The sequence below is a fragment of the Corvus moneduloides genome, chromosome 8 (assembly GCF_009650955.1).
Source record: "Corvus moneduloides isolate bCorMon1 chromosome 8, bCorMon1.pri, whole genome shotgun sequence".
In the NCBI taxonomy this organism is placed as follows: domain Eukaryota; kingdom Metazoa; phylum Chordata; class Aves; order Passeriformes; family Corvidae; genus Corvus; species Corvus moneduloides.
Window position 1 is genome coordinate 11099479 of NC_045483.1, and position 20677 is coordinate 11120155.

Consider the following 20677-nt stretch of genomic DNA (forward strand, 5'->3'; position numbering starts at 1 on the left):
TGAAAAGGTGAGTTATAGGAGGAGACAGCAAAGCTATTGAACCACAGATGAGTTTGTATAACCTACATTTTCAAAAGTCTCTGAAAAAAATTAGTTTGAGAGCTCTGTTAACACAAAGTCACTAATTTTGAATTTACTAGGAATATGGGCTGTCAGACATAAAGCCACTAAAAGAATCAATGTCCCAGATAGCCAAATGACAAGGAAGTTAAGAACCAACCTCATCAAACCTGGCTTTTAATTTTATCGCCCGGGCTTATCTTGGATAATTCAAAATTATACAGATGGGATTCCTAGCCAATGAAATGTGCTTTTGAGTCCTGAAAGAATGGCTGTTATAAAGAAGAAAAGATTTGAGAAGGGTGTGATGCTACATACATTGAACAAAATTTTTCCTGCAGCCATTAAATTGACAGCCAAGAGAAACTGAAAATATGGCAGTCAGTGGCAAGATTTACAGTAAATTATCCTTATTTTGAATTAGGGACTTCTAGATATTTAACAGTAATTGTGAAAGTGTTATCTCTTGGTAAAATGCACATTAATCTTGCTCTTTCCCACTTTAAGAAGGATCATTCCTTGGTTATTACTCAACTCAGTGTTCCAGCAATTTTCAATCCTAACTTCTCTCCCACCCTCAATTTCTGCTGACACCAGAAGAGAGGTTGCTTGTCAGCTGGGTAGTTCCCATTACCTGGGGCTGCGGGGTGGTTTTGCCACGTTACCAGGCTTTCACAGTGTCTGAAGTGGTTGGAAAGGACAAAGCAATGCAGAGGCTGACTCTGACCTTCTCCAGGGGTAACCTGGCTTTCTCCCCATGCCAGACAACCGTGCAAGGCTCCCCAGTGCTCCTAGCTGTGTCTGCTGTAGCACTTGCCCTGGAAGCTTGTGGGAAGATGGAATGAGAGCTGCAGAGAGCTGGAGCAGGGCCCTCCTTCTCTTGACTATTGATTCATTTTCCTACTTGCTCAAAAAGTGGGTGGTACATGCTGATATCCCTATATACTTACTAATTAGTGTCCCATTAACCTTGAACTGCAGAGCTCCCAGCTGCCAGCTGCAGCTTGTGATATCTTGAGTGTGTTTGATGAACTCTGGAGACATTTTCATCTGTTAAATATAGAAAAGCTGAACAGCTTCCCAGGACAGGCAATGCAGCACAGAATCATATGCTTGTCAAGGCCATGTCTGCTCTCCTGACTTCAACCTAATAGAGCTGCAATGTTAGTGAAACTGTGCAATTCCACCTGGCTCAGACCCAGGCTAATTTCCCAGACAAATATCCATGTGACAGAAATTAGCTGCTACGTTGGGCACTAACCACTGCTTGCACTGGTTTGACGACCGAGAGCATACCATAAACACTATGCCAAAAGCCTGCCAGTTAGACTTTGGTGCACTTAATGTCTTTGTTTCCATATTTATTATGCTGCCACTGTAAATAGATAAGATGCCAGCAGATTCCTTCAGCACTAAGAGGAGTTAGAGAACAAGCTCAATACTTCCATGGAAATTAAATGCAAAGGAAATACCACTTGCCATTTACACCAGATGTTAGAGGAACAAGGTGAATCTGTATTTTCCAGGCATTTACTCAGTATTTAACATGTATTTAACCATTATATGTTAATATGCAACAACACAGTTGCCACTGAGGATCTGGTAGAGGCACTTTGTACTTCGACTTTCTAGAAGACAAGAAGTAGGAAGCCATGAGCAGATTCTATGCTAATGTACTACTGAAAATATTAGGAGGTTAAACACATACTTTATGATTACAAATAGTGGTAAGTGGTCAGCACATTAAGTCAAAGCACTGCTTTGACTTCAACTGCTCTAAAGAAAACAATAGTCATCCATTATTGGAAGGATTTGTGTGAGGATATTAGCTGTCTTGACTGTTAACCTTAATGCCTCAGAATGTGTGCAATGTAAACAGGCAAAGCAGCAAGACTTTTGATATTTTACTTCTTCTGTTTCCTGCTTTGTATCCAGCTATTGCTTTGGCTTTTTGTCAAGCTTCTAGCTTCTCCAAAACAGGCCAGGCTCTCTCTGAAATAAGAATGGTTTGCTCTTGCCCATGGAAATGGATTGTGATTCTTTTGTATACCATCCATTCAGAAATATTTCTCTGTGTTAATGAATAGTCATTTTAGAGTCTTAGGAGTGTGAGAGGAATGATTTCTTCAAGAAAATATTAACTTTTTATTTTATATTAATATATAAAATATAAAATAAAACCAGAGGCTATGACATGATGTGTAATTAATTGAATTAGGAGAGATGGCACAAGGGAAAAAATAATTATATTTCCACAGTAATTTTATTTCCCATCCTGGGGTAGTTGGAGGGGAAAGTGTCCAGTAAAAAATATTTTGCTAAATTATTAAAAGTGAAAAATGTACAGAACCAAAGTAATATGGATTAATGGAGACACTGAAATCAATATTTTTTTTACAGTTGCTAATGAAATATTTACCAGACTAATTAAAAAGACACAATCCTTACACTAACACCTAGGCTGACACGCTTTTTCTTATATTTGTGTTTATATGAAAACCGACTAAGTAAATTCATCTGTGACAACAAGATTCTCATCTATGGATTACACTGGAGCCTTTTGTTTCCATGGTACCTTACTTCCACTTCTGGCTAATCTTACAGAGCATTCTGAGGGGATTGATCCAACATCCATTGAAATGAATACGAAGCACAAACACTGGAGAGTATGAAAATCAATGCAAAGACTTTCATTAACTTCATGGTATTTTGGCCTGAACTCATCACTCTTTAATGACAGCTATGAAGAGCTGCCGTCAGGAATAGACTCTTAAATGTAATGTTGACCATCTCAGTATGAAAATGAAAAAAACTGTTAAAGGCTGGTGAGAATGTTAGAAAACACCAGAAGCAACCTGTTGAGAGATGCAAGCAAGCTCCCAGTCTCAACACCCGCTGCCCTGACAGTGACCAACAAGGTGAAGGTGGGGCAGAAAGGATGCCTGCTGCAGTAGAAAGTGCCTTCTGTTCTCCTCAGTTGGTTTAAGATTGCACCACAAAAGTGGCACAAAAATATCTTTTTTTCATGCTGTATTCACACACATATTTGGTGCAGGTCACATATTTTAAACAGTTACACAAATATTTTAGACATATTAGTCAAACAAAAATAATTCAAGAGCATGCATGCTCTTCTGCTTGTCTAAAGTTCCCATGAGTGAAATAAAACTAGGCACAGAGAGAGTAAAAATACCCACAACTAATCAACTGGAGACATCTCCAAACATGAATTAGGATATTTTCTTTCTATAGGAAAAAACATCAAATACTTTGAGTCAAAAACTAGAGGATATGCAAGAGTTCGAGTTTATCACTAAGCTAAAACTACAAATTTCTCTTTTGCTCTTCAGGGGCATAAAGTTTGAGTTCCTAATTCTACAAGACCGCTGACTGTCAGCCTTCACCACTCCTTCAGGAACACGGCAAGTTCCAAGCAGGAGTGATTTGGCAATAAGGGCAAAAACTGGATGCATATCTCTAACAAGCTTTCAAAACTCATCCTAAAAGGACCTAATGCATCTGTTTGAAACTGCAGCAGAATGAATCAACCTCAGTGGGGAAGTGAAATATATTTCAGAAGTGAAATAGAAATGCAGGAAAAGCGCAGCTTTCCTGCTATGGCTGCCTCCGGGAGCTGTTCCTGTGACACGGGAGTTATTTATGGTGCCCATCTGCAGTCACATCCGTCACAGGAGTAGCATCCAACCTGGAACTCCCAGCAGATGTGATCCTTATTGCTTGTTTAAACCCCTTTGGTGTATCTCATGGATGCAGGTCTGCACCATTCATGGCTGCCATTCCAACCCCTTCCTTTTGTTCCAGATTTCAGTCATGCACACATCTCAAACCCGCTCTACACAGCACCATAAAAATACAGAGTAATTTTACCAGAGCAGAAAACAATACCACCAGAGGTCTCCTACATGCCACCTCCAAACAGAGAAATAATGTGTTCTTCTCAAAAGAATTTGAGAGTCTTTAGATACAGGGAAATACCAACCTGTAAGATGATAAAATGCTCTACAGCAAACACTCAATCTACTTTTTGACCTCATTAGAAAACACACCTTCCCTAGCACCAAAGCACTCTCTCTGCTCCTTCCCTTCCCACCCGTGTTTCTTTCTCACTATTGCTGTCAGGACCCTAGCAGCATATTTGGAAAAAGCACTCTCCATGCTGCCATTAAAGTTTTTCTTTGACAAATTCTTCTCCTTATGGCTTTTCAAACACACAGGCTGCAAGGGTGATCTCTACATACTTCTGTTGATTTTTTTTCTTTACTGAAGAAAGGCAAAAGCAGAGCTTGGGTTAAACTCAGCAGGAAGCAGTACTTTGCTCACCACATCCCCCCTATTCCTTTTCTGTGCTAATTGCTCACTGATACTGTTGCAAGAGTCTTCTTCTTCACAGCTTATGCAATATTCAGAAGGAATAAAAAAATCTTCCTGCCTCAGTTCTACATTTCTTCTCTCATCAGTTTTCTTGTCATTCCCCTCTTTTATCTCATCTTGAGATCAATAAACTTACCAGTGTTGTATACCAAATGAACATAACAATACACTACATTAAGCCCCATAAGGCAAATATTACTTTTACCACAGATAAAAATCTCTCCCTTTCAAAGACTCACAGCCCAGACAGATGACATGCCTACTGAGAACATTTCTAAATCTCAAAGCCAGTCATTGTGAAAATAACCATGGCTTCTCTCCGGCATAAATAGTTCCCTGCAATAGGCTGTATTTCGAAGATAAATTTAAGGAACATCAGTTAAGAAGCAGATACAAAGAAAGTGAAGAGACGACTGAAAAGACAAACACATCTACCACAGAGATGCCTGGTTGGTACACTTCTCAGAGCTGATATTGCTGTAAGTCTTTACCAAACTTATGAACCTAGGGGACACTCCCAAGACAGCACCAGCATTCTTTGGCAGGTATTGTACATAAAGAAAACTGTAGGAGCATAAACTGTTATTTTAAAATCGCCAAACTCCCCTTCCAGGAGGCAGCTGTAACAGAAGAGACGTGCACACCTGCCCAGATGTGATCCCTCCTCAGAAAGGCACCTGGATTACAAAATGCTGTGCTCATTCTATCCCCAGTGGACAGGTAGAAAAATGCAAAAGTACTCACCTGCCCTCTCTCCTGGTCCTCTGGCTCTGCCAGATTGCCCCAAACAAACCCTGTTTGCCACCAAGTCATCTGCAATCAAGAAAAATTTGGTGAGTTCTCAGTATTTTCCTCTTTAAATCTGGGGCCACACTTGCAAAATAGGCATCTACAAAGACAGACAAATTGGGTTTTTTTGGATGCCCTGAAAATTACCTCTGTAATCAGACATGAAACGGTTATAGAAACCTGCTTTAAAGGTAGCAATGAGTCTGCTATAACCACAGGAGTTGTGCTTTTGCTAAGGAGGACCAAGCACCACCTCTGATAAAACCACACCTGAAAGCAATGAGGCAATAACACAATTTTAAAACTCTCTTTTGTTTTAAAGCTTGTTTCGTAACAGTGATCTTCAATTTCTATATATCACCATTTCAAATGCAAAGGTCTGTAACTTAATTAAAAGAATGAAAATGAAATCAAGATTTAACGACAAATCCTTTGAAGTATGAGAACATGAGGTGATTAAACCAAATCTTAAGTCTGGGCTTAGGTCAGACATTTGTTATTTTTCAAAAACTAAAAGCAGAGAGGGCATTAATTGTAGTTATTTCTACCATACATACACACACACACACACACACACACACATATATATACTTAATAAAAATGGAACAAATAAAGTTTTCCAGTTATAAATAAATTGCCTAAAATCCATTAGTGGCTGCCTGTGTTTAGCCGTACAGGGAAATGAAGAGATGGTTCTGTGTATTAAGACATACTTTCCAAAGGTGTGTTTTGAGTTCCATTTTCTTGTGGCTTCATTTCTTTTCCCACTAGATGGCACTCTAAAAATATTCCTAAATTCTGGATTCATTACCGCTGCCTTTTAGAAAGCCAACAAATCAGTGATTTCCCTCAAACCTTCTATTGTTTACAGCCTACTGAAAAAGGCAAGTGAATTACACAGAGCAGTACAGAAAATTAGCATTGTTAAATGTGTCACATATATCACTAATAAAGTTTCATTATTTATACTGTCAACTTGAAAAGCACTTATTTCCTAATCAATCAATTCACAACTAAATAAACAGTCATGTAGGCATACAACATGAATGCACAGCACTTCTAAATCAGATCTTCCTGAGATTAAGTATATGCTGGTTGATATCAGGAGAAGAATAACAAAGAAGAATCCTCCTCAGTTTGCTCACTTTTCCCCACCTCCTCAGTTACCTACTTTTATTGAAGAAACAAATACATGTATGTGTTTTAAGATAGTTATTGTTTTCTTATTCTATTTTTTTTTAATCAATGCTACACTTTACCCCAAAGGTGATCCTGAAGCACAAGTTAGGACAGACACATTAAATAAATTGGAAAAATCTGGAGATGCATTTAAAATTAGCCCGTTTCTGTTTGGATATTGGGGATGCAGAAAAGAAAAAGAGATTTAAACAGTCACTTGAAGGGCTTTGTACCATCTAAATCCAGCTGCAGTCTCACAGACGTCCCTTTTGATGTTCACTAACACTGGGGATGAGTTCTAGTAAACAGATGTCCTTGTCATGGAAAATAAACAAAATAAACCCATCAAATTTGGTACTGTCTGGTAGCTGGAAGCAAACTGAAAAGAATCCTTCTTTGCTGGGTTGCTGTAGAAATGGGCTGATGTGGGACTGGATACAGGAATGGAGACTTAGCCATAAACACAGGGACATTAACATGGACCTGGTGATCCTTGTGTGTCCCTTCCAGCTCAGCATATTCTGTGTTTCTGTGTGATTCTGTGATGTCTCCTTAGCTGTGAAGGACCTGGGCATTTCGTATGTCCAAACTGAAAAGCAAAGTGCCATGGCCTCTTCCCAGCTTTCCCTCCTGATCCCACGGCATTTGCAGGTATTTCTTAAACACCTAGGTTACATGTTTGCCTCTGGAAGAGAAAAACTCCAGCCATGGCTGCCAGTTTGGGACCATTCTGCTCTTACTTTTTGCTGCTCATTTGTGATAATTTTAGGTGACTATCACACAGTTCGTAAATCACAGGCTAAGCACAGAAATCCGTATATAACACCTGAGATCAGCTGGGTGACACAGGCAGGGTTTTTGGGCTCACAAAAGGGAAGATGTGCTGCAGATGCAACCAGAATACCTGTTACTGAGATTTGGGCATCCTTTTTGAATTTACCTGTGAAGACAGAGTCACAGAAACCCTCCATGAAGCTGGAGAAAGCCTGGATAACTGACTTGGCTTCTTACTTAGAAGGCAGGGTCAAAATTTCCCAATTGTTTAGGTCAAACTTAGCTCAAAATTCAAGCACTTCTTGCAGACAGAAAGTGTAGGGTAAGCCTTGTTGATCCAAGTACATCCAAAAGTGCATGAAAATACAGACCTCAGAATCTCCTGCAGACCAGGAGTTAAGGGTAATGAAACATATGAGCCTTCAAGAAAGCCAATGAGAGCTGGCTGACTTCCAGCCCTGGTGGCATCACCAGCAGCATACAGGCTCCCACACATCACTCCACATTGTTCTAAGACAAAATCTGCATCTTCATGTAGACAGCATTAACTCCACACAGTGCTGCTGGTTTGCAGGGAAAGGGGATTTCTCTGTTCTTAAGAGAATCACAGGACCCAAACTCGAATGTAAACATTCCAGTCCCTGGGGTGGGTTTCATCACCCATGTTGCTGACTATCAGCCAACACACTTTTTTTCACTACTTGAGCTGCTTAGAGAAAGGCAAGTTGGGATAGATGTGCTGTGAAGAGCCCTTCCCTGGTTCTACTTCTCTCCTTGTCCTTAGCGATGAACTTCTTGGGTCTACAGATAAAGACTGGCATTTCCTACTTCAGAAAGACTCCACAGCTCAGGCTGAGCCTGTGTCAGAGCACAATCTTAATTGTGAGCAGGATGATGGGCAAGTTGCTCTCAACACAGACCCCAATGCCCTCTTATAATAAGAGAGATTTCATCAAGCAAGAGAAGTTTTGGTCACTTTAGTCACAGAAAGAGAATACGACTGTGTGTCTTTACAGCAGCATGGCTAAATCAATAGTCTGTGGAATGAGAGGTTTAGGGTGGATGAAAAGTGCATTATCTTACATACATATGTTGGAAAGTGCTGGCAACAAACTGGAGTTTTGAACAAATCAATGAATTTACTAGGGGGAAGAGAGAGAGATTGCTGATAAAACAGAAAAAAATACTATACTCAGGTGGTGATTTTAGTCCGAGTGCTAATATTTTATACAACAAAATATTGAATTTGGGAAGAGGCTTTTTCATTCATTTGGCCTTTTAACTTTCCAAAGTGCTTTTATTGACTGATTTTTGTTTGTGGCAGCTAATATTACTGTCACTCTAACAATATTTTTTCCTTATTTAGCTCTCCTAATGCAGTTTGCCATTTGAAGTAATTTACCTTTCATTTTTTAAAATAAAGCTACTTTTTAAAAACTCAGAGATGATTCACATGGTTTGAACCTCCATTTGCTCAGATAAAACTGAAGTGCCAAAACTTCAAGAACTGTTGCATTTTCTGAGACCCAAGGTCCATTTTCTGTGAATTTAGTTGCAGCAATATTAATTGACAAGACATTTGGACTATGAAAGTAAGAGATGTACCCTCTTCCTTCCATGTCAACCTTCCCTCCAAACTTCATACTATTTGTCCTGGTAACAACATTCAACTGCTAGGAGAAAATATATACACAAACAGAATTTCTTCAATTTCAGATCTAGTTTTATATAACCTCAGCATAGCACATCCAGATGCTCTTAATCACCAAGTCATGGGATCCACCAGTCCCATAGTGGATGTACAATAGGAGATACTCCAGCAACACCACCTTTCTCCCATTTAAAACTCATTTCATTCATCATTATACTTTCTCTAAAGCTGCAGGCAGCTTTCTGGGTTGGAGTACTGCCATTCCAGCAGACTACAGAGGAGCAAATACATTTTGAACTATATTTGCTGACGGCAAGGCTACAAGTTGCAGCTAAAGCAGCCATCAGCTCTGAGCTCCAGCCTTTGGATGGGAGGAAAGGAGGAATTGCTTCTGCAGAACTCAATGGATTCAGTGTGAAAGTAAAACAAAAATTGCTCCCAGGCCTATGAAAAAATCATCTTTTCTGTCTCTGGAGGAGCAGAGTTCATGCCTTTCATCCTTTCCTGCAAAAGCCGAGCAAACCACCCACCAGCAGACCTGGGGAATGCCAGGTCATATTCAGCTCATGGACATGAATGCTTATTTGGCTGAGTCTGCAAAGGTTTTCTACCTTGCAGTGGGGTGAAGTGTTGTACTTTGACTTCCAGTGAAAATAAACGAGTGATCAACTTAATAACTTACTTTGCCAATTTCATCACAAGGCCTCAAGCAGGTTGCAGAAGTCTTTGTGGCTGCAAAAGTGGCAGCTACAGCCCAGTTGTCCAGTGTGACTCAGTTCTTGGAGAGACGTTGCATGCCAGATGGCCAGACAGGAGATGAAGGGGAGCAAAAACCAACAAGATAGAAAGACAACTGCGCTACTTTGTCACCTTAGCTGTGAATCAGTTTGATGGCGCAGAATGTCAAAACAGACGGTCCAAAGGCTCTACCTCCATGGGGTGAGCGCTGTAAACACTGGTGTGACAGAGTCCAAGCCCAAGTATAAATGCACTTTTATACCACGTAAAAATGCATTGACACCTTGATGCTGCACAAGGTAATTGCTTTTAATTATTCACTTGCTGCCGTCGGCACCAGTCCATACAGGCTGAGGATGCAGGACTTTGGAAAGCCTCTCTTCTTGTTGATCAATTGGTATGCCATCCATTAAATTCTCCCTTTTCTGTCTCTTTATTTTGATGGCAACCCAAGCGTATCTGAGCATTTTCTGTCATCTTTGAACTTTTTCAAGAGACTGATCAACTCTCACTATTTTTGAAGCTTAGAAAATGTATTCTTTTTTGTTTGTTTGTTTGTTTAATGACAAAATATCTTGCTCCTTCCATATTGCTCCCCTAATGCTGTCAGAAACAGCCTTTCCTCTGCTTCAAGCTGTATCAGCTTTAGCTCTAGCATCAATAAGATGTATGGATATTCATGGAGAGGTCTTAGTGATATTCATCAGTCCCTATCTCCCAATCCCATCTGTCATCTACAAGGGAAATGGTTTAGCTTATCGCCTATTCCCTAAATGGCCAGCTGTGATATGGCCACAATCTCGTAAATGTTCTGAGAATGGGAATGGTTAGGACAGTCTCAGATTCACTTGCACTCTGCCCATGATGGCTGTAGCAGTGCTGATTGCCCAGGAGGAAAGACAGTCTCCCTCTTTTTCCAAGCCCATTCGTGTGCAGGGAAACGAGCGAGTGCTGATTGCCTGGGCAATTCTGAAGCAGCCCAGGTGTTGGTGGTGTCCATGTTCTGCACAGATTGTTCCAGAGATTTTGGTGTGCTAAACATTTGGACGGTAGTGCGAAGATCAGGGAAAGGTTGGTGATGTTTTGTGCAGGATGTAACAGGTAGAGACTGATTGCTGTGGGATGGTGTCATGGGAACCTGCTAACAGAGTGATTGATCTGCCTGAGGGAGGGGAGTTTGTTAATTCTCTAATGTAGTAGATCTAATGATAGATGCTGATGTGGTCTGATTTTGTCCTAGTGATTTATGGTTGCACCTAGCAGTTAAAATTAACAGCCACCTTAGCAGGAAGCTTTAACCCAATTGGCAACTTGGCACTGAGAGTCTCAATTCCGAGCACCAAAAGGACCAAGAGAAGAGACAGAATTCTGAGTAAAGCGACATCAAAGAGCAGGGATGAGTTTTTCTGAAATAACAACATTTCCAGCATTCTGGGTTCTTAGTCCAAGGCCTATAGTTTCTAAGCTGTCTGCAAAGTTTGAACCTGGGGTTTGGGCTGCCCCACATCTCTGAGGTTTGTACCTACATAATTTTGGGTTAAACCAGTCTAAAACAAAAGAGTAGAATATTAGGCAACTTTTTGCCAGGCAGATAAATGTCCTACTACGTGCTTTCTGAAAGAGCTTTCCGATTAAAGAGGTTACAAACTAAAATTCAACTTATCTTAACACACTTTCTACATTACTCAAAATTTTCTAGTCTTACCTTGGACATATTACTCATCCTGTTTAGGTAAGTCGCTACAACTTAGAGTACACAACAGAAAGTTCCATTAGTGTTTAAACAATTCACCTTTCCTCTTGAAAAAATACTTTAGAATTATTTTTATAGCAGCACTTAAAAAAAGTAACAACATTTTGTTTTTACAATTTCAAGAATTTTTTTTATGTTATATAAAACAGTCTCACTGTGTAAAATGCTTAAACAATCACGCACATTTATATTTCTCTGCATGTGCAACATAAAGTTGACACAAAAACCCAATGTTCCCTTTTAAACTAAATAATACTTTTTCAGGTTTTCATGGGTGAAAATTTTATTTCATAGGACACTTTTTCCTAAAATCTCTATTCACTCGAGATCAAAATATTATTTAAAAGTACAAGTCTTCTCTCATGTTATAAAATCCATTCCTCACTTTCCATTAGCAACAGATGTATTTGGTAGGGAAACTTTCTTTTGCTCCATTGAGGTCCTCATTGCTGGCAAATATAAGAAAGTTGGAGTCTCCACACTTTCCTTTCTTGTTGGAAATAATGAGTAGCCCAGTTCACTTCTTAAGTATTCGATATTAACATCACCACCATCCCTGAAAAACAAAACCACCAAGCATTCAAATTAATTATTTCACTAAACAAGGATTGTCAGCACAGCTTCAGGGCCTTCAACACAACACCTACATTTAAATTAATGTTGGAGGGGAAGCAATGCCTGGGCTAATAATCCCAAACATCTTTTCTCTGCTTGTGCATCAGCAATGGGTAATTGCAGGTGCATTGGCAGCAGACAGACATGCACGAGACTCTGTGAGGCAGGAAGAGTCCTGCTGGCTTGTGGATTCCCAAACTGTCATTAGCCAAGGAGAAGAGCCATGAAGAGGACCAGACTGAACACAGACAAGCAGAATGCTGATAAAGACAAGGGAGAGCAGACTACAGCAGCACCTAACAGATACCTGGCAGACAAAATGGGCAGCCTAAGAGAGAAAAAGAAATAATGAGGAATATATATCTCCACAATGAATTTACGTTCACATGATAAAGACAGTTCATAGATTAACAAAAACCTAAGGAGATTGCAATTTGTTTGATGTTAGTGCTACCCAGCAAATCTGAAGATCCAGTGATATCTATGTGCCCTGCTCCCACTGATATCAATGGGCTTATCTCTTTAAACAGGAATGTTATTACTGAATTCTGTCTGTAGTCCTGAGCCTGGTGCTCTCCCAGGGCTGGTGCTGTGTAAAAAGAAGGTGGAATCCATATGACCGTAGGAACTTAAATGAGCAGGTTAATCAAAGCTGCCCTTAGTCCTTGGGGATAGGTGCACCAAAGCAGCCAGGGGATTCAGCAAACAACTCAAGCTCCTACTCTGAATATGGTTCTGGAGGTACCTCTCAACCTGCAAGGAAAAGTGCATTTTCATCAGACGATCAAAGCTGAGGTGGCTGAATGTCTCCTCCTTCAAAGAGATTTTATTGTTGTTGGTTTTGTCTTTCATATGAAAACATAGGAGAGCATGCCCAGTCAGTGCAGCTTTTTTCTCTCCTCCATTGAATATATTTATTCAGAGAGTGAGAGCATTTGCAGTAAAATAGGCCTGGAGTAGCCAAAAGTGTAAGAAATGTGGTGCAGTGGCATAGCAGAAAATAAAACTTGATGCTCCTACAAAGCTGTGAGAAAAATCACTAGTGTGCTTCTACTGAGCTGTATCCCTTTTCAAAACACTCTTCTCATCCTGGAGCTGAGAGAAACATTTCCAGGCAAAAGTTGTCAAAACATACCCAGATTTGCTGATAGATTTAATTAATTAACATTTTTTTACTGTGTTTTTATCTGAAAACTTCCTGCCCAGCTACAGGAGCTCTAAGCCCCACTAAGGGAGTATATATACAGCACTTCATTTACTGAGGATAGTTACCCATTTATAGTCCACTTAACTACAGCATCAGTCCTCAGGCTTTCATTTGCATTCAGCAAAGGCTTTTCTTTACTATCTGTCAACACACAAGGGACAACACTAGCATATACAAACTGGTAACCATTATCCTGTTAGGGAAATGAGACAATTGATATTTTTAATCCAGTAAATCATGAACTCTATTATGCATATCCTTGAGCATAGAATGGGAAATTTGATTTGAATGGAATCTCAGAAAAAAATAGGTATATCTGGAAAATAGGTTTGTCTCCATATCAAGAGCTTGTTCTTTAGAGGCCGTGCAGAGGAAAACAGACAGTAATATAAATATCCTGTTAACCTTTTAAATGGCTGAACCACATAGTGAACTTTTTGGAGCTAAATTACTATTTAGATACTTATTAAACATTTGCCTCTTATTTTGTACTATTAAATTTAATAACTGTTCAAATAGTCATTGCATTAATACAAAATCAATGCCTTTTTTTTTTTCTTCCTTCAATTGCCCGGTACTGAAAAAGATTTGCAGATATCACGTTGCTACGCCTTACTCCTATCAAAGGAGGAATAAGTAAACATTAAGCTCTCCAAACCAGGATCAAATATACCCAGCAATAGATAGTCAGACTCTCAGAACACTCACTATCCTGACTGGGGACAGACACCTTATTTGGTCATCTGAGAGGAAAGGCAGCTCTCAGAAGAAAAATACTAAGCAGGTTACCTTGGCATGCAGTGAGCTAGGAGGAGAGTGCCTGAAATACAGGCTTAAGTTCATAGTTGTGACAGTTTTAAAATAAAGTAGTTTTAAATTGAAGGACTTGAAGGACTCCAGCCAGGGCCACCTCAGTGCATGACACTGATTTTCAAAAAACACAGATGCCTCTGCAAATGTTTCCTCTGTTCTGTCTGTAGAACCACATTGCTAAACAGACTTCCACTTACTGTCATTTTACTGAAAATTGGGAAGGTCCACTTCCATTCTCTCTTAGCCACTAACTCAACTAGAAGCAATCAGTGGCTTGAGCTTTCCCCTGATTTTTAAGGACTTTCCTTTTGGAGCTGTCTTCCTTCAGCTGTCTGAATTGTGCTGCTATCACATGCTGTGGTGTTTTAAGGTGTATGGAAAAAACCGTCTAAGAATGGAGATAATTCGTCATTCAAACAAAGAATGCCCAGAATGATGGGACAGAATTGTATTTCTGCATCCAAAGAATGTGATGAATTCACCACAGCTCCAGAGGCAGTCTCCAGAGGAAGATGTCTTGGCATACTTTGCTTGTGATGGCCATTTTCCCCAGCTGGATTGTGTTCATAAATTCACATACTTGCACACCTTATCATCCAGGCACCCATACCTGGACAGATCCATTTCCATGTCATGCACAACACACACAGATCCCCAAATTACCAAGCTATAGAGAGTCTGATGTAATTTCCCCTCTCTTCAGGGCCAGAGTTGAGACAAAACTAATAATAAACCCAGCAACTTTAGTAGACCTTCTCCTGCATTCATTGGTGAGGAGTTAAAGAGAAAAAAGAACTGTTAGCTCAAAATGGCACATTTCTCTCATTGGTGCCATTGGGTGTAATCATAAAATAAACAAAACACAAACTAAACCAACCAAACAGAAAAGTAAATTTGCAATTAAAAGCAATGGCTGAAGCTTAATGCAATTAATAATCTGAGTCTGCTTTGATTGCAGGGAACAGGTTCATTCTGCACTGCCTCAAGATTTCATCTGCTAAAGGTCACTGATTGCCCATAATGACCAGGGTAGGGAAATGAGTCAGTCTGTTGGAAAACACTATTAATAGCAGTAGTGCTTGGAAATAGATATCATGGCAGCACACAAGTAGGCAAGGGGAAGAGGGGAAGAGCAGCTGCAAAAGTTGAAGTGTACCTGCTGCTTGCTTATCTTAAAACTGGCCTTTCCTCAGGTCCCAGAAGCTCTCAGTTCACATATCCTAGAAAAGGCAGTGTCAAGAACACACAGAGAAATCTGTATTCCAAATTAACTTTAAAAGGATCCAGGACTGGAAAAATTCTTGCATTGGAAACAAATGAACCTTGAACTTTTACCTGCAGGAAAATCAGTCACTGGTTTTATAGCTCAAGGCTCCAGGTTAGACAAGGTCCTGCAGCGTGGGATGAGGGACAAACGCTTTTACTACGGCCCTTCCATTTTGCCTTTTGAATATTTTACTTATGCACTGAGAGAATGAATTTTACACAAGATAATTATGAATTGATACAAATTACTCCTCATAAATATGAATGATGATGTGTTTTCTGAACCGGAGACAATGAAAGATACAAAAGCAATCAAAAGACATGGGGTTTATTTTTTTTTTTTTAAATTAAGAAGTCTCGCATTTTGTGTTTACAAATGTGCCTCAACTGAATGTTTCTTGTGCTTGGTGAAATTTATATGGATGTCAGATCTTTGGTTCCAAGAGTGGTTTCCCCAGTGGAAGGGCCTTGTGGTGTGTTTGTATTTCTAAGCCTAGTTTCAGCTGAGTAACAAGAAGCACTCTTTCCCAGATGGTGAATTTGCCTAACCATAGCTATGCAACCTCTGAAAGAAAACAGATACAATAATAGAGACATACCTTTAGCTCCCTTACAGGCAAATCATCCATGAACAAGGGGTTACTAGGTTTTGTTTTCATGTATGGAGCAGAGTGGCCTCTGGTCCTATCCACCATAGAGAAGTAGAAATTGTCTGATCCTCTGGGAACTTGGCACTGATATGATGTAGCTCTCAAGAATTAACACAGTTTCTGGGATTTTTTTTCCTCTTCCTATCTTTTTCCAAAAAAAGGAAGAAGATAATCTCCAGGCTAAATGTGCTGAAAAAACTGTCTTCAGAAATCTGCAGAGATGGTCTGCAAAGACCTTCAGCTCCACTGAAGTACCATGGGAATTGCAAAGGACCAAACAAGTACAAAATTGATAAAGCTGAACTATCTAACTTGGAAATACACTGGGAGATTTGCTGAGAGCAAGAAAACAGCACAGAAAAGAAAAGAGAGAGAAAGGAGAAGAAGTGCAAAGAGAGAGAAACAGGATTACTTTTCCTTAGCTAGAAGAAATTGCTTCAGGTTCAATCATGCCTTAAACTCTAAGGGATCTGCTCACAGGATTTCACAACTTTGAATTTTTCCACTTACCATGTCAGATAAAAAGTTGCCTTTGATACTAATTGATCATTTTATTTTCACTGGCACATTTTTCAAATGGTTGCCCCAACCTTTTTGTTCCTGAGCCCCATCTTGAACATTTGAAATGACCAGTGTTAGAAATTAATTGAATAATTGAATGCAACCTGGTTCTGCTTGTTTCCTCTTTCCTCTATCGAAGCTGTCTTTGAACAGAGGTCCAAAAACTTCATATCTGCTCTGGCCTTCAGTCTACAACTTCCTTCTGCAGAAAAATTTCACATCTCCCCATTTGTCTCTCCAGAATTTGAGTAGGTAATATTTTCCAGTCATAGATGTCTACTGATAGGAAGCTGTGTTTTTTGAGGAAATAATATTTCAGGAGAACTGCTCAGTTTTTATGGGGAATTTCATTATTTAAAAAGAAAGCACACACGATCATCTCCATATACATGAGAAGCGAGACTACTCCACTCTTCCCTGAAAATGGGAAACATGCTTCCCCTTGGGTATACTGCTGCCATGAATCATGGGAATTATGGTTCAATTCTATAGATCTCTGTCCTGCTTTATAGGCCAACTTCTAAAGCCAGACCATGTCCTAGAAATCCATCTTTTTACTGAACCAGAGATAAACACATTAAAAAAATATACATCTACAAAGAAAATAAAGGAAATGAAAGCTTTAAAGAGGCTTAATATTAAAAAAAAAAAAAAAAAAATCACTCTAGCATGAGGCTTTATCTTAAATAAACAGAAACATAAAATGTATGGATCAGTAGCTAATCCTTCTCAACTGCTTCTATCCAGTGTCTCAATTATGGCATAAGGTTGCATTATACATGGGCATGCAAAATGACCCCAATTCCCCTCCACGCAGCATCTGCCACATTACATTATCCTGCTTTCCTGTCGCATTGCTTGCAAAGGGCCTTGGCCTCCATTTGTGAAACCACCCCCGTGCTGAACATCGGCTGATGGAGCATCTGAGTGGATTTGTTGGTTTGTTTCTCCTCTCGGGAGCGCTGCGGTTCATCGCTGCGGCGGGACCCGCCCCTGTCGCACCCTGAGCCACCAAAGTCACCGCAGCTTTCCATGGCCTCGGAAGGCACGATCCACCGTGCCACTATGGGACAGCTGCAGGTGGTTTCAGGGCATGGAGAATATGATCTGTGGGGATGGAGAAGGGGGGCTTCTTGTGGGAAGCAGGTCTGCAGAGCTCGGAACGTTGTGCTTACCTCTAAAACTACCTGCTTGGGCATCAGACACACAGCAAAGAGAGCTGACAGCCAAATCTTTGTAATTCATTCATTCTGGGAAGAGCTAATCGTGTCAAACAATTATTCCTAGGTCTATTACTTGGTTTACTAGACCCCTCTTGTTACGTTTGTGTGTTTTCAGAGATACTGCAAGATTCACCTTTAAAAAGATCAAAAATAAAGGCTGAATTCTGGAATGGCTGTGTCACTGATATAGCATGACATAATAACCCTACAAAAAGGTAAAATAACAATGTGACTGGAAGATATGGTTCACTAAGCTCAAATGCTCCATATATCTGTTGGCTTTAGAGGTAGTAATAGTAGTAGTACTATTCTAAAATCTCTCAGAATAAATTTTGGAATTATATTTATGTAACAGATTTGCATGATTACAACACACAAATAATGTAGGCATATTTCTGAAAATGTGTTAAAAGACACAAAGGAGATTTTCAAGCCATACAAAAAAGAAAAAGAAGTCAAAAATTAACACTGGCAGTGAAAAATTATGAACTTGTTAGAATGAACATGTTTCTGCAGAGATCTGGAGTTTCAAGGCACAAACAAATTTAAAAAGCTTCATATAAGACCATACTTTCCTTTTAAGTTGTTTGATGTTACATATACAAACACACACACATTTGAGTTATGCATGCACAAATCCTTTAACAGCTTCATTTCAACTCTTGATTCTATGGGATTTCCCTTTCAGAATTCTAATGTACACATCTGAAAACTTTGGTTTAGTGTAGTATTTCAGGACTCCATCAGTATTTGGGAAAAAAAGAAAAAAAATCTATCAAAATTGTGCATGCCAGTGAACTCTGAGGACTGATGAAGTTTTTAAAGACACCAAGGTACAAAGGTGTACTGTATGAAAGCAGAGGTAGTTATTGATAATCTGTAAACCTGATCTAAATGCGCTGAGTCCTTGGATATACCAAATCTCCTTTTTCCAAATGAGACCACAACATTCCCTTTTCACCACTGTTAACCAGCCTAACATCCATTTCTCTCAGTAATTATTTATTTACTTTTACTAATTGCATCTTCCCTCCTCATACAATCAAAATCTGTTTAGAGCTGCAGTAATGAGGGCTTTGGAGAAGGAAAGAATCACAGAGTAAAGTTGGGAAATACCATAATTCTTTGCCAGCCCTTGGCATTCAAACTTCATCACATCTCCAAAAGTTCATTATAATAGAAATTGGACTTGATTGGCTGAGTAGGCAGTAAGACAGAGTCAACATTCATGAGGGAAAGCATAGAATTTTCAAAACTGATCATCAAGCAGCCCCAGCAATCGAATTTATAAACCAGGGACTTACTTCATAAAACAGAGAAAAGATTGATGCTGTTGAAGAAGTGCTGCAATTAACTAAATTAATGAAATCAGGAAGCCACACCTGCTCCACATGACTGACTCACTCCTCTTGCTCTGTCTCCAGCTTGAAAAGGTGGATTTAGCAAATGAAGGGTTTAACATGGAACGAGCACGGTAAGTTATGTGCATCTAACAAGCTCCTTCGAAGTGTTAGCGTGGTTGAGAGATCACGGCAGTTAATTATTTCCCTGCCTTGCAAGAAGAGAGCCACACATCCCTGGAGGGAGTCCTTGCATTTCAATAGAAGCCTTTTCTCCAGGGAGGGAAGTTTTACAAGCAGAGGTTGGTTTGTGTACCAGGATGATCAGAGCCGCTGCTGCCTTTGAAGGCACAGCCAGTTCTTGCAAAGCATTATGGTACAAATCCTCATTCTACCACCTGGTAAAAGTTCTTTTTAGAAATCTCCAAACCCAAAGCTATAATAGATGTAAGGTGCAGTCTTTGATAAAGGATGGGTCATGTGCACAGCCACTTCAAGTCATAGGAAGACACTGAGGCTGATAGAAGCAGCCTTTGCTTTGCTGCCTTCTGCCCACCTCTGAAAAGGCAGAAAAGTTGCCCCTCCCACAGGAAGATTTAGGGAATGTAGGAGACTGTACAGTAACAAACATGGGTCCTTTAGGATGTTTACTCTCTCAGGTCTGCATATTCCTCCTCTATTTCCTGGAGCAGTGCCTCTGTGGCTGTAGATACCACGTTTCTCTGATCCCTGTTGCACTGCCTTGGTAGGAAGAAGTCTTCGGAGCATCTCCTCACCTCAGGAGGTAGGCAGAGTTTTGGTGGCAAGACATACAAGCAGGAAGCCATGTAAGACTGGTGACAAGGAAGCAGCTTCTCCAGTGATGTTATCAGGTTCCATTCACATGGAGATACTGCCCAGTGCCACAGATGGCAAATAAGAATGATATTCTCATCATTTCTTAGAAGAATACAGGTAGCAAGAAGGCTAAACCACAAAGAAAAAGTAATTGAGACCAGAATACCCATCCTGACATAGCGGGTTGACTTCAGGAACAGCTTTTTGGTTTCTCTGGGACACATACACATACATACAGTGTTTACACTGGTTGCTGCAATGATTCTGATTGCAATTAATTGGCAATAACCTCAAAACCACTGAAGCTTATGGAGAGATGTGATTCCACGCAAGCTGAATATAATTTTCTTTTTTAGCCCTCTGATATCTTATCTGGCAGGACCAAACGGGATAATTCTGCCAGTAACAAAGGCCAGAGTAGAATTACCCTAAGAAAGAAAGATTGACTTAAAAGAAAAATATTTCTTTCTATCATAAGTGCTTCAGAAAGTTACCAGTCTTCGGAAAATCAAGTTAACTTGAGAATAAGAGTTTTTTAACAGAGACAGGGACTAATACAAGTATATAGAATCATACTGAGAGATGCTTATTAACATAAGAAGGATGCTTATTAACATTTATGGTAACCCCACAACCAAGCACGGGCCCTGCACCAATACATACAAATAGATTATTTTCAGCCAGTAAAAGCTAGAAATAACTGGAAGAGAGAAAGATAGAAAAAGAAAAGCTCAAAGCAATGTGAGATCCTAAAAGAGAAAACCAATTAAATCAAATTTTCAGAGTGAAATCTCTAACACTGTCCTTCCTCAGTTGGCTTGAGATGATG